We start from the raw sequence: 13563 nt of genomic DNA, 5'->3' as shown, positions 1-13563 counted from the left end.
CTACGGCGACGAGCCAGAACGCCCTAGAGGCCTACGGCGACGAGCCAGAACGCCCTAGAGGCCTACGGCGACGAGCCAGAACGCCCTAGAGGCCTACGGCGACGAGCCAGAACGCCCTAGAGGCCTACGGCGACGAGCCAGAACGCCCTAGAGGCCTACGGCGACGAGCCAGAACGCCCTAGAGGCCTACGGCGACGAGCCAGAACGCCCTAGAGGCCTACGGCGACGAGCCAGAACGCCCTAGAGGCCTACGGCGACGAGCCAGAACGCCCTAGAGGCCTACGGCGACGAGCCAGAACGCCCTAGAGGCCTACGGCGACGAGCCAGAACGCCCTAGAGGCCTACGGCGACGAGCCAGAACGCCCTAGAGGCCTACGGCGACGAGCCAGAACGCCCTAGAGGCCTACGGCGACGAGCCAGAACGCCCTAGAGGCCTACGGCGACGAGCCAGAACGCCCTAGAGGCCTACGGCGACGAGCCAGAACGCCCTAGAGGCCTACGGCGACGAGCCAGAACGCCCTAGAGGCCTACGGCGACGAGCCAGAACGCCCTAGAGGCCTACGGCGACGAGCCAGAACGCCCTAGAGGCCTACGGCGACGAGCCAGAACGCCCTAGAGGCTAAAACAGAGACTGCTGTCGTAACCCCTCCCGCCAGACTGCTGTCGTAACCCCTCCCGCCAGACTGCTGTGGTAACCCCTCCCGCCAGACTGCTGTGGTAACCCCTCCCGCCAGACTGCTGTGATCACATCTCTCTCTCTATTGTGGCACCAATGTGAGGGGTTAAGGCTTGCAGACAATTTTTTTTTTTTTTTTTTTTTTTTAATAAATATACTGTTTTTGGATATTGATTAGCGATTGTCAAGGACCCACAAAACCCAATTCCAAAATTGAGTTTTTAGTTCAGATTATGTGTTTGCTAAATGTGATCTATAGGCTACGAGACCTTCGTAAGTTGTTTACTGATTGTGGGGTTTGAATAGTGTGTGGAGACAATATATCTGGTGAGAATCACAACACAAGGTACAAATTCTATTCTAGCTCTTAAAGGGCCAGGTGCCCATCTTGGGTGTACAATTTTCAATTATAGCATTATTTATTCTGCAGTTATTATATTACTATTAATTCTGTTACCAATCAAAATGTACATGTTTATAGTATCTTCTGATTACAATTATTATTTCTCATATTTCAACGAAATGCAATCTATTTGCTTCCAAAATGTAAGTAGGTATCTCTAGCTGTCTTCTTAACACACTGATTGTAGATTTATTTATTTATTTATTCATTCATTCATTCATTCATTATTTAACTAGACAAGTCAGTTAAAAACAAATTCTTATTTACAATGACGGCCTACCAAAAGGCAAAAGACCTCCTGCGGGGACGGGGTCTGGGATTAAAAATTAATACAATATAAATATAGGACAACACACACACACACACACACACACACACACACACACATCACAACATGGTAGTAACACAACAACATGGTAGCATCACACCAACATGGTAGCAACACACCAACATGGTAGCAGCACACCAACATGGTAGCAGCACGACATGGTAGCAACACGACATGGTAGCAACACGACATGGTAGCAACACGACATGGTAGCAACACGACATGGTAGCAACACGACATGACAACGACATGGTAGCAACACACCAACATGGTAGCAACACAACATGGTAGCAACACGACATGGTAGCAACACACCAACATGGTAGCAACACACCAACATGGTAGCAACACGACATGGTAGCAACACGACATGGTAGCAACACGACATGGTAGCAACACGACATGGTAGCAACACACCAACATGGTAGCAACACACCAACATGGTAGCAACACACCAACATGGTAGCAACACAACATGGTAGCAACACAACAACATGGTAGCAACACAACAACATGGTAGCAACACAACATGGTAGCAGCACAACAACATGGTAGCAGCACAACAACATGGTAGCAGCACAACATGGTAGCAGCACAACATGGTAGCAACACGACATGGTAGCAACACAACAACATGGTAGCAGCACAACATGGTAGCAACACAACATGGTAGCAACACAACGACATGGTAGCAACACAACATGGTAGCAGCACGACATGGTAGCAACACACCAACATGGTAGCAACACACCAACATGGTAGCAGCACAACAACATGGTAGCAACACAACGACATGGTAGCAGCACAACATGGTAGCAACACAACAACATGGTAGCAACACAACATGGTAGCAGCACAACAACATGGTAGCAACACAACATGGTAGCAACACAACGACATGGTAGCAACACAACATGGTAGCAGCACAACAACATGGTAGCAACACAACGACATGGTAGCAGCACAACATGGTAGCAACACAACAACATGGTAGCAACACAACATGGTAGCAGCACAACAACATGGTAGCAACACGACATGGTAGCAACACAACAACATGGTAGCAACACAACATGGTAGCAGCACAACATGGTAGCAACACAACAACATGGTAGCAACACAACAACATGGTAGCAACACAACATGGTAGCAACACAACATGGTAGCAACACAACAACATGGTAGCAGCACAACATGGTAGCAGCACAACATGGTAGCAACACAACATGGTAGCAACACAACAACATGGTAGCAACACAACATGGTAGCAACACAACATGGTAGCAACACAACAACATGGTAGCAACACAACAACATGGTAGCAGCACAACAACATGGTACAAACATTATTGGGCACAGACAACAGCACAAAGGTCAAGAAGGTAGCGATAATAATACATGACGTGAAGCAGCTACAACTGTCAGTAAGAGTGTCCATGATTGAGTCTTTGAATGAAGAGATGGAGATAAAACTGTCCAGTTTGAGTGATTGTTGCAGCTCGTTCCAGTCGCTAGCTGCAGTGAACTGAAAAGAGGAGCGTCCCAGGGCTGTGTGTGCTTTGGAGGCCTAACAGAATGTGACTGGCAGAACGGGTGTTGTATGTGGAGGATGAGGGCTGCAGTAGATATCTCAGATAGGGGGGAGGGAGGCCTAACAGGGTTTAATAAATAAGCATCAACCAGTGGGTCTTGCGACCGGTATTCAGAGATGACCAGTTTACAGAGGAGTATAGAGTGCAGTGATGTGTCCTATAAGGGGCATTGGTGGCATATCCAAACCAAGCCATCTGATTGAATGGCTTGTCCTGCACTTTGTAAAAACCCAGAGCACATGTTGGAAAAATATCTTGGTTCCCTTCTAAACATAGCAATGTGAGTGCAAAGAGGACTGGCTAGGTAGCCTAGTGGTTAGAGCGTTGGACTAGTGTCATTGTAAATAATAACTTGTTCTTAATTGACTTGCCTAGTTAAATAAAAGTAAAACATTTTTTTAAATAAATTTAAAAAGAGGACTGGCAAGAGTCGTGTCCTCATTCAAATAAATTTTCAGCTTCTTTTTTTCTTTTTTTTTTTACACCCCAGTTCACTTTAAGAGTTCTGAGATCAGTTATTTTTATTAGTTATTTTTAAAGGAGGACTATACTTGAAAACACCCCTTAATTTAAACAAAACACATCATGACCAGTTCAATACAGGAAGTAGACTGAAATTCCAAATACATTTCATTCCAGGAAGTAAACGGATTTGTAACAGATGCCAACCCATGTCACAATTAGGATACAGCGTGGTAAATACAACACAAGCACGGATGATGCTATTGTGCTTTACATTCATCCTGCTGAAAGTCAACAACGGTCATCTGTCTGATTGTACCATTGAGCTGGAATTAGAGGCTTGTGGCTCACATCAAAACATGGAGGGTTTCCTCCATGGAACTACAGCACCACCTTGTGGAGGTCTGAGGTACTGCGTTACGGTTTTGAACTTGTTAATGGAATTTAAAATGCCAGTTTCTTAATAAAAGTTGATGGAACACAGCAATAATCTAAGAAAATCGTGTCACAAGTTTAACAACAAAAAAAAACATTGCAGTTCACATTTAATTGATAAGCTGGTTGTGCAGAATCTGCCGTCAGACCTCCTTGTAGGGAAAAAGGGCAGCCTGTCAGTAAGGCAATTTCAAGACAAAACAAATCAAATTGTTCTCGCCACATGCTTCGTAAAAAGGGATAGACCAACAGTGAAATGCTTACATACGGGCCCTTCCCAACAAGACACATCAAAAAAATATGTATTAACACCTATATAATACACAATGAGTAACGATAACTTGGCTATATACATGGGGTACAAGTACCGAGTAATCTATATTTTCTACATTATAAAAGTTTGTGTAGCTTGCTCTCTGCAAAAAGCTAGTTAGTTGGTCTACGCAAGCTGCAAATGTGAGCGATAAAAAAAAAAAAAAAAAATGGTGTTAGCACATAATGCTAATCACATGCTAGCAAACCTTTGCTCTAAAACAGCCCGGTACCAGTGGAGGACTATATCAGCATTATTTGTGATCCTTAGGTCCATTTTTTTTTAAAATTTATCTGTGACCAACAGGTGTACATCTGTATTCCCAGTCATGTGAAATCCATAGATAAGTGCCTAATTAATTTATTTCAATTGACTGATTTCCTCCTATAAAAACCAATGAAATTGTTGCATGTTACATTTATATTTTTGTTTAATATAGTTTCAGGGAGAATGCGATGTTCACAGCCTCTATTTCTGAAAGTAGGCATGATGGTTGATGTGGAAAGCCTCGTAGAGAGAACAGTGTCTCAGCTTGGACAAGGCCTACAACGGTTCCTCACTATGTACTTTTAGTACATCAGTGTTAGCTAGGCTAGGCCTAGTGGTTAGAGCGTTGGACTTGTAACCGAAAGGTTGCAAGTTCAAATCCCCGAGCTGACAAGGTACAAATCTGTCATTCTGCCCCTGAACAGGCAGTTAACCCACTGTTCCCTGGTAGGCCGTCATTGAAAATAAGAATTTGTTCTTAACCGACTTGCCTAGTTAAAAAAAGGTTATATATATATATATATATATATATATATATATATATATTTTTTTTTTTGTATTTATTTATAAAAAACTATAAAAAATGTAGAGCTCCATCTGTCACGTTAATGGAATTCCTTTCACTTCTCAATTATTGTATATATTTTTTTTAATTAAAACTGGTTGTCAAACTTCATTTGACAACTAGTGACATTTCTGGTCCACACTCAGCACTGACACAATAGCCATCAGGACAACCACCCTTCTCTTCCCCTGTCCAACGTGGAAGTTTTCGCCAAGTACATGACTCACTGTTCAAGAAGCATCCTTGTAGTTATACTGGTCGAAGTTCTGCTTTTATATATATATATATATATATATATATATATATATATATATATATATATATATATATATATATATATATATATATATATATATACATATATAAAGGACAAGTCATTGAAATATAAATAACTTGACACGATAGCCAAAGACATGTGTGTGTTGTTCACAGTTCAAAAACCAGGAAGTAAAAACGTTCTAACATGCTCTGTAATGTCCAAAGGATCTGAGAGAGCTGTTGACCATTTGCTGGAGAAAGAAACTCAAATAAAAATCAAAACAAGCAAAAGCTAAAAGTTCAAATGATTAGTAAGATGCACACGAGTAAATCAGAATGAGAACGTTTACATCCAGACTAATAAATTCGATATTTAACCGTTTTATGTCAATAGGCCGAGTATCATTGTACCTAAACTGTATGTTGAAACATGTATACAGGGCCCAGCTGTAAAAGAGACATTGGTCTCAGTCTGTGTTCCTTGTTTAAATAAAGGTAGAATAATAATGGCAGTAGTCATGTTAACACCTTAATATGTTTCATCTTAAATCGGGTTAGGTCATAATCTAAGCATACGCCAAATAAAATAGTTTTCTGTGTTATCTTTTAGGTCACAAACACGGCTTTAAATCAGAGTTAGTTCTGCGCATGTAGTAACACTAGCAGCGCGAGTTTCCTTTGCGCGAATGAAGTGATTTCGGAAAAACTTTATGCATCTTAGTTTAACCATACAAACGTCATCAAATAGTAATCACAAAAATAACATGGTCTCTGTAGTAAAACGTCTATTTTGATTGGCGATTTTCTGCATTGATCAAAGACTGATTCCATGTAAAACAGAATTATTGGGGAAATCGTTATTGCAAAGTATGTAAATATTTAAATCTTACTTTCTTTTTTCGTCCAACTATTCACAATAAAAGTATTATTGTTTACATGTAACCGTAGAGTGTCTATCAAACCTTATCAACAGGGATTAGAGAAGAATGACAGGCCACATTACCTCTTTTTGGTGTCGATGGGGTGCTATTGGTTCCACTAGCACCCATGGCTGTCCCTTCACTTGGGTGTTGAGATTCATACTTCACCTCTTTTGGTAGACTACCACCGTGCTAAACATCAACGCCAGTAAAAATAGCAACGAATTGACATGTTTAAAATAACATTATTAAAATCAAGATCGTCCATGCATTATTCAGCCAGCCATGACATGAGGCCAGCTGTGCTAGAAAATTCATTACCAACGACGTCACAACTCACCTCATGAAGAACAACGTAAACTTCAACACTTGACCATACGAACCTCAGCCTGCGACGTTAAGACAAAGTTGAACTGGGTTGCCCAGAGTTAAAATAAACCGGGTAAAACCCTTGTGTAAATGTGTAATCCATGCCCGAAAGAAATCGCAACGCATCGGCCCAACAACCACGTCGCATGACAGTTCTGGACATGTACACCATGTGGCTAAGCTAGCTTCCACTAGTTACCTAACTAAACACCTAGCTAGTAAGATAACTACGTCTCTACTCTCATTAGCCCTCTTTAAAAATGTGCCATGTCCACGCCAAAACGATATAAAAATTTTAAAAAGTCCAGAAAATATTCAAATGCGCACTGGTTAAAAGATCGAGGGATATTGATGGGACACGTCCAGCGCCACTCCAACTGGGCGAAAAGCGTTTCACTGGGCACAGGATCAGGTGCGGTCTTCCTTCTTCTTCGATGGGGTTTAACAGCAGTTGGCATCCAATGTTAATGGTGCATTACCGCCGCCAGCTGGACCGGGTATTGATTAATAAGAAACAACAACAAAAAACATTGCGGGAAAAGGGGAAAGCGACATAATACAAAATTAAACACGTCAACTGACAAAACCCACCACACTTCTTCAATCACAGTCCACTCTAAATTACATCCCAACACAGGCTCAGGGGCCTGTTATGGCAGAACATTCGGCTGTGAAATCCCAAAAAGACCCCAAAAAAACGTTCAGTTGCATTTTATATTTATTATGGATCCCCATTGGCCTGAGGTCCAGCAAAATGAAGGCAGTTTATACATTAAAATAAAAAAAACATTACAATCAGATTTCACAAGACACTATGTGCCCTCAGGCCCCTACTCCACCACTGCCATATAGCTACAGTACTAAATCCATGTGTATAGTGCATATGTTATCGTGTGCATGTGTCTGTGCCTATGTTTGTGTTGCTTCACAGTCCCCACTGTTCCATAAGGTGTATTTTTTTACCTGTTTTTTAAATCTAATTTTACTGCTTGTGTCAGTTACTTGATGTGGAATAGAGTTCCATGTAGTCATGGCTCTATGTAGTACTGTGGAATAGAGTTCCATGTAGTCATGGCTCTATGTAGTACTGTGGAATAGAGTTCCATGTAGTCATGGCTCTATGTAGTACTGTGTGCCTCCCATAGTCTGTTCTGGACTTGGGGACTGTGAAGAGACCTCTTGTGGCATTTCTTGTCAGGTATGCATGGGTGTCCGAGCTGTTTTTTTTTTGTACATTTTATTTCACCTTTTTTTAACCAGGTAGGCTAGTTGAGAACATGTTCTCATTTACAACTGCAACCTGGCCAAGATAAAGCAAAGCAGTGTGACACAGACAACAACACAGAGTTACACATGGAATAAACAAGCCAATAACGCAATAAACAAGTCAATGACACAGTAGAAAAAAAGAAAGTCTATATACAGTGTGTGCAAAAGGCATGAAGAGGTAGGCAATAAATAGGCCATAGTAGCAAAGAATGACAATTTAGCAGATTAACACTGGAGTGATAAATGAGCAGATGATGATGTGCAAGTAGAGATACTGGTGTGCAAAAGAGCAGAAAAGTAAATAAAAACAGTATGGGGATGAGGTAGGTAAATTGGGTGGGCTATTTACAGATGGACCATGTACAGCTGCAGTGATCGGTTCAAACAGACAGCTCGGTGCATTCAACATGTCAATACCTCTCATATATACAAGTAGTGATAAAGTCAATCTCTCCTCCACTCTGAGCCAGGAGAGGTTAACATGCATATTATTAATATTAGCTCTCTGTTGTGATTCCAATTTTTTTAAGACTTAAAAAAAATATATACTACTACTACTACTACTACTACTACTACTACTACTACTACTACTACTACTACTACTACTACTACACACGTCCGTCCCCTCGCGCGAACCAGGGACCCTCTGCACACATCAACAACAGTCACCCACAAAGCATCGTTACCCATTGCTCCACAAAAGCCACAGCCCTTTGCAGAGCAAGGGGAACCACTACTTCAAGTCTCAGAGCAAGTGACGTCACCGACTGAAAGGCTGCTAGCGCGCACCACCGCTACCTAGCTAGCCATTTCACATCGGTTACATTTACCACCTCATTCTCCTGGACACTCCTCACCCTCACCACCTCATTCTCCTGGACACTCTTCACCCTTACCACCTCATTCTCCTGGACACTCCTCACCCTTACCACCTCATTTTCCTGGACACTCCTCACCCTTACCACCTCATTCTCCTGGACACTCCTTACCCTCACCACCTCATTCTCCTGGACACTCCTCAGCCTTACCACCTCATTCTCCTGGACACTCCTCACCCTTACCCCCCCATTCTCCTGGACACCCCTTACCCTTGGCACCTCATTCTCCTGGACACTCCTCACCCTTGGTACCTCATTTTCCTGGACACTCCTTACCATGCAGAGCAAGGGGAACCACTACTTCAAGTCTCAGAGCAAGTGACGTCACCGACTGAAAGGCTGCTAGCGCGCACCACCGCTACCTAGCTAGCCATTTCACATCGGTTACATTTACCACCTCATTTTCCTGGACACTCCTCACCCTCACCACCTCATTCTCCTGGACACTCCTCACCACCTCATTCTCCTGGACACTCCTCACCCTTGGCACCCCATTCTCCTAACAGGACACTCCAGGAATTTGGGCGCATGTTCACCTCCACAGTTAAAGCGTTTCACTTCATCTGGCATAGGACACTCTTCCCCTTTGCACACACTTGACACATTAACAAATATTTTACATTTTATGAAAAACTTAAGAGGCTTGTGCTCAAAATCTCTTACATGGTTTTCATGAATTCTAACTTAGATTTTTTTTTTTTTAACTACGCAAGTCACTTAAGAATTTCTTATTGACAATGACGGCCTACATGAGAAGGGAGAGACTAAATCAAATAACAGTAGTATGGATTAAGTTAAATTATTTTCTCCATCCACCATACAGGTCAGTCGGCCTATCTTCAGTAATATCCTGCCGTTACTCCAGAAATAGGCGCCCTGCTACGAAAATCCATACGGGAAACATTCCGTATCTTTTTGTCTTAAAACACGCTTCTTCTGCTTTTTATTTTACGATAACGGCCTACCCAGGTCAAACCCTAACGACGCTGGGCCAATTGTGCGCCGCCCTATGGGACTCCCACTCACGGCCGGTTGTGATACATACAGGAATCGAACTAGGGTCTGTAGTGAAGCCTCTAGCACTGAGATGCAGTGCCTAAGACCGCTGCGCCACTCGAGAGCTCGCAGACACACAACACAATATAAATAAGACCACTTCTTGTGACTCATCGACTCCACACTTTCCTCGAAAACATTCCACACTTTCCTCGAGAAGTTAACCCGATTCCCAAGTAACATTGATCCAAAACCCTCACTCGGACTTGAAACGAGTCTAGTGGTTTCCTTTTCCCGTCATGGTAGCCCACGCATTCTCACTTCAAACAAAACCTCCGTTTCCGCCATCTTCTTCGCACCGATACCCAACTCATCAGGTGCGGCCGACCACACCATTGGTCGAAAATATCAAACGTCATTGGAGTGACGGGTATTTTGGCCAATGAGATCTGCGTATCTGCATAACAAAAGAATGTAACACAAGGGACTATTTTACATTGAGGGGATTCTATTAATCTGGCAGGGGCGCCCGGTAAGGCGTGTTTGCACCGGGTGAAAATGTATTGCATTCGTTTTGGAACCGGGCTACCTCCCGGGCATGAGCCAAGTACCCCGTTCAAACTCACAGCGAAGTTGGCTCAAAACAAAAGTGACGTAATTAAGCATGTGGAGTAATGAGTAGAACTTTGTGTTTTCACGTGCAAAAGTGATTGCCTTCCCAATGAAAACCAATTAGAAAATTCAAACGTCTATTTTATGGAAAATAGATTTATGTTTTTGGACGAGGCAAAATAGTGTCATGTTCACAACATGACCGTGTGGCGCACATTAATCTTTGATTTGAGAAGTGCACGCTCACCCATTTTCACCGTTCACCTCGCGGGCCATAGACCGGTGCCCCACGGGCCAGCATAATCGAGTCCGCCATTATGTCAGATATCCGCCAGAAAAAAATTAGAAAATGCCACTTGCCCTAAAATCCTAATTTAATCAGTATAAGTATCCCTCACAGTACAACTGAACTGTAGGGAGTGAGAGTAAAAGTAGGCCTTGTAGACCAGGGTTTCCCAAACTCGGTTCTGGAGCCACCAAGTGTTGGTTATTTAAATCAGCAGTGTAGTGCTAGGGCAAAAACAAAGGCCGACTACAAACGGTTGGAATGATTTTTGTATATAGGCTAAAATAAAATAAATGGCGGATCATTTGATGACTGTATTCTTAAAAACATACTGATACATTTGCCTAATAGCAAATTAACTGTAAGATCATGACATTTACATTTTTTTTTTCTTAAATAACAGGACAACTTTACAATAAAACTGTTTATACATTAATGTAGCTCATTTAATTCTGAGTTGTCTTTACGTAAGCTTTTATTTATGAATATAAAGCAGTTCATGCCACTGATTTATTACGTTTGATTATGAATTGGATTACACCTTTACCTTTCTAGTCACGTGCGTATCAATCAACAGGCTGGTTAGTGGGGTAGGATATATTTTAATTTCACCCGAACGTGTTGCGAGATGACGTAGACATATGTTATTGTCGTTTGTTTTAATGAATCCGCGGGCGTTTTTTTTTAGTTTTATTCAAAACACGTCTTGTCAAACCAGTTTGTCAAGTTTCAGGTAAACTAGGTAGCCATTACGCAGGTAAAAGGAGTGAACAGAAACCAACGTTCGCCTACACTGTTGTTTGTGGCGAGGACAGAGCAAACATGGTACAGTAACCAGAAACTACAAGACCAAACTGGTGAGAAATTATAGACATACAAGGAATAGCCTACTGGTGAGTAGTTTTATTATCTGCCTCCAAATGTATTCATTTTCAAGGATTTTAGACAGAGAGTAGACCGTAGTAATGTTCACACGTTGTCCTTTCCTCCCCTCTGTCATAATCTCAATCTATAATTGAACACGTCATTTGTCGATTGTCGGATTGTCTTTGCACGAAATCTAATCTAACTCATCTAACCACTTGATTCAATCTGTGACGTTTCATTTAATCGTTAAAGCGTGATTGAAACTTCAAAGCTATGTTCGCGGAAAATGCATTCATGTTATTTAAACACTGCATGTGTCTGCTCAATCGGGAATTAGTTTACCTTTACATTTCAAGCGCACTATAACGCTGAATTTAGACAACAAGGTTTGAATTTATCCCTAATTAAATCTATCTGATATATATAATCATGTTTATCACAAATTGGAAATACAGACCCGTATGAGAATTCCAGACTTTTTAAAATGTTTTTCTGTGTAGTTGTGTAGAACTTTTACTTATTTTACACTTTGATTGTTTGAAAACAAATCATTATAATTCCCTCAATGGGCTATTGAAACTTAGTAGTAGCAGTCTTGATAGACTCTTCCTGGAGATTTATATAGTGTCTCCAACACAATCTAGTATTGCTTCAGGGAGGGGAAGGCTCTCACTCTTTTCGTCTGAGATAGCACACACACATTCCACAGGAGGACTGAGTGGGCTTGATCAATATGCTTGAGTTTAGGCAGTCTTAAACCTTGTTCACACTGCACGCCTTAAAGATGCACTATGCAAAAATCCATCCGTCATTTCCTGGTTGCTAAAATTCTAATAGTATGCCTAATTTCAGTTTGTGACGAAAAACAAGAAAAATATAATGTAGAGCAGCATTGTACCAATTAAACCGCTGTGAAATATCTTTTACATAACCGTTTAACGATTTATTTTTTTGTTTTTAGCTGTTTGAAGCTAGTGTACAACACTGAAAGTTGGGCCCCGTGTAGCTCAGTTGGTAGAGCATGGCGCTTGCAACGCCAGGGTTGTGGGTTCATTTCCCACGGGGGGCCAGTACAAAAAAAAGTATGAATGTATGTACTTGTAAGTCGCTCTGGATAAGAGCGTCTGCTAAATGACGTAAATGTAATGTAAATGTAAGTTAGACTCAAAAACTTGAGAATGGGAAGAATAGAAATATAGCACACAGAACAGCTCTATCAACTCTTAGACTGGCTTTAAATGAGAATGATATATCTGTAACTCACATTTCTATGTGAATTTGGTCAGGTTCCACAAAAAGTGACATATTGCAGCTTTAATGCTCAAATGTTTCTCATATCAGTTTTTGAATACAGACTGTCCAAACAGCAAGTGACAATCAGATTTGTGTGTCCAGACATCAGTAATTTGCCCGACATAGCTACGTTAGTTGTTATAGTAACGACGGTTGTGTATTTTGTATTTTTATAAGGGATCCCAATTAGCTGCTGCCAAGGCAGAAGCTACTCTTCCTGGGGTCCAAACACACACAAATAAAGTCTAAACGGTACATAATATAACATTGACACACCACTGTGGTATATGCTGATTGGTGGTTCTCGTGCTTTCTGTCACTCAGAATTAAAGGTGACAACAATGATGTCACGGATGTTTCCCAGTTGATCTGAATGTTCTAAATCATACCATAAACTGGGTGGTTCGAGCCCTGAATGCTGATTGGCTGAAAGCTGTGGTGTCTCAGACTGTATACAACGGGTATGACAAAACATGTATTTTTACTGCTCTAATTATGTTGGTAACCAGTTTATAATAGCAATAAGGCACCTCGGGGGTTTGTGGTATATGGCCAATATACCACGGCTAAGGGCTGTATCCAGGCACTCCGCGTTGCATCGTGCTTAAGAACAACCCTTAGACATGGTATATTGGCCATATACCACACCCCCTCGTGCCTTATTGCTTAAGTGTAATAACACTTTTAAAGCCTCAAAGGATAAGATGATCCAACTTTCAAAACAAGTCCATTTTGGCTAGTCACGTTATTCAACTAGCTAGCTAGGTAGCTGTT

At 41.7% G+C, this 13563-nt stretch overlaps 2 protein-coding genes across 4 annotated transcripts in view; one reads left to right on the top strand and one right to left on the bottom strand.

Moving 5' to 3' along the window:
* The window catches only part of LOC129818048 (cyclin-I-like), a 45853-nt gene extending 38858 nt beyond the window's left edge, over window positions 1-6995 (bottom strand). For all 3 annotated transcript variants that reach the window (XM_055873580.1, XM_055873579.1, XM_055873581.1), the window contains exons 1-2: window positions 6560-6995; window positions 6303-6411 (exon numbers count right to left, since the gene is read on the bottom strand). The gene's annotated coding sequence lies outside the window, so the exon portion shown is untranslated. The remainder of the gene's footprint in view (window positions 1-6302; window positions 6412-6559) is intronic.
* A 4241-nt stretch (window positions 6996-11236) lies between these two features.
* LOC129818045 (phospholipid-transporting ATPase IC-like) overlaps window positions 11237-13563 on the top strand; it is a 48527-nt gene continuing 46200 nt past the window's right edge. The window contains exon 1 of the mRNA XM_055873574.1: window positions 11237-11522. The gene's annotated coding sequence lies outside the window, so the exon portion shown is untranslated. The remainder of the gene's footprint in view (window positions 11523-13563) is intronic.

The sequence above is a fragment of the Salvelinus fontinalis genome, chromosome 21, assembly GCF_029448725.1.
Source record: "Salvelinus fontinalis isolate EN_2023a chromosome 21, ASM2944872v1, whole genome shotgun sequence".
Classification (NCBI taxonomy): Eukaryota; Metazoa; Chordata; class Actinopteri; order Salmoniformes; family Salmonidae; genus Salvelinus; species Salvelinus fontinalis.
Note: the sequence above shows the minus strand (reverse complement) of the source record. Positions and strands in the feature narration are given on the sequence as shown.